Source organism: Silene latifolia, chromosome 2 (assembly GCF_048544455.1).
Source record: "Silene latifolia isolate original U9 population chromosome 2, ASM4854445v1, whole genome shotgun sequence".
NCBI lineage: Eukaryota > Viridiplantae > Streptophyta > Magnoliopsida > Caryophyllales > Caryophyllaceae > Silene > Silene latifolia.
The window spans coordinates 190,888,787-190,890,758 of NC_133527.1; the positions used below are offsets into that span (position 1 = coordinate 190,888,787).

At 31.8% G+C, this 1,972-nt stretch overlaps 1 long non-coding RNA gene across 1 annotated transcript; it reads left to right on the top strand.

Annotated features, from left to right (window-relative positions):
• The first annotated feature begins 354 nt into the window (after positions 1–354).
• Positions 355–1,296, top strand: LOC141632031 (uncharacterized). Its single transcript, XR_012537746.1, has 2 exons — positions 355–642; positions 1,058–1,296. It is a non-coding gene; the product is annotated as an uncharacterized LOC141632031 (long non-coding RNA).
• The last annotated feature ends 676 nt before the right edge of the window (positions 1,297–1,972 follow it).

Genomic DNA, 1,972 nt, shown 5'->3' on the forward strand with positions numbered 1-1,972 from the left:
ATAGTGTTAATGCGATGATTGAATGATACAGCCATAAAAATAAGAATATGATGGGATTAAATCACGCTTTATATAAGTGATATACAACATGACCATAAAAATATTTGAAGGGTAAAAATACAAGCATTTTCCTTTTGAATAAAACAGAAATTTGTTTACAATAGATGAATAGAAACATTTAAAATTTAAAATAAAACATTTAAGATGGTGATCAATATATCAATCATTTTAATTATATTTTAAACTAAAAAAAAAAAAACAGTAACATGGTCAATATAGTCGCTTTAGTACAGAGTAATTAGTCTATTAATTTTTCATTTTGTATCTGACTCGGTATTAATTACCGTCCTCGAAGCAGAATCTCTAACAAATCCCACTACAGGCTACAGGCTGCAATAATTAGTCTATTAATTTTTCATTTTTTGGTGGACGTTAACTTTTAAATTGTTGATGGAATCAACACGCCAAACCTTGTATAAATAGAGAGAAAGAAGTGAAGCATAGCAATACACAAAACCAGCAAAGATAATAAAAATACAAGTTCAATTACATACATTGTCTCTCAAAATGGCTGTTATTTCAACACTCGACTCATTCAACCCAATCTATTACCTACCGGGCATGCCAATTCCTCCTTGTCAGGTAAAATATTTTCTTTATTTCACTTTTATTGCCTTTTTTCGCTCTAACTTATCCCAAAATTATTCTCCCCGTTTTAGTTCTATATTTATTTAGTAAGAAAAATAATTGTGATCCCCAATATGTCGTTGGCAATAGAGTATGGCCACCTTGTTAGGTACAAGTATAAAAATATTGGTTTTTCCACACTAATTCTCCAAGTCTTATTAATTGATATTTTAACATACGTCCATTGGACAAGCATATACTCCCCCTGGCTTTTAATTTTGTTCCCGTTTCTCTATTATATGTGAGGAGTATTATAATGAAATGAAAAGAAAACAACAAGCCGGAGGGAGTATAAGATTACTTGAAATTTAATTTAAGTGATCGATGATTATAATCTCAATCAAATACTAATGTAAAGGTTGGTGTGCAGGAGTCGGGTAACGCTGATGACGCTTCCGCCCCCGTGTAGCATGCTTACACTTTCGTCGTCTTTGGCCTTTAGATAATTCCAATGTTTGTTGATGCTACCTATGGTTACTTCAGTTTCCTGTGTTTTACTTATCTTTTTCAGTTTGTTCCTTTTTTATGCTTTTAAGTCGAACTATGTTGTCTAATGTAATTCGACATCATCAACATCTTCAATAAAATCTAAAGGCACTTGTGAACTTACGTGTATATGTTTATATGTCTTCTCTTTTTCATTTAATTATTTTGTTCGGCTCATATATAGTCCTTGTTTGTATTTTATAGCAAGCATTTTATTAGGACGGATCAACACACTTACCAATTTTTGTATATATTTTAATCTAATTGTTTTCACCCCCATTTTTTATACCATACCCAACGACTTAATCCCGAATCGTTGGGTTGCCAATCGACCCCATAGGATCTCAATAATCAAGCCTTTGTGAACCCTATTTACGATAATTTGTTTCAAATTAAAGTTACTCCATTTCGTTAAATTGGGTAGTATTCAACGTCATTTTAGAAAAAAAAAATCAAATTTGGTGATACCTGAACATTTGGAGAAATGAAAATTGATGAGTGGCAGGACACTTAACTTCGCCATAAATAATTTCATGTGCACATGTACATGGGATTTGGATCGTTTAACAAATAGAGAGGCCATTTTCTCTCTTAAGCCGTTTAAATAATATTTTTTCCACTACAACCCATTTTTCCTTTATTTTTACCCATAAATTTAGAACCGTTCGATAATTCCAAGATGCGATCTGTGCTACCAAAAGGAAATTGGGTACTTAGAGCAAAATACTGTTTCTTATTCTTGGGGTTGTCAATTAGAACCCCAAATTATAAAGTTCCTCTATTGCAACTAAAAGTTGTT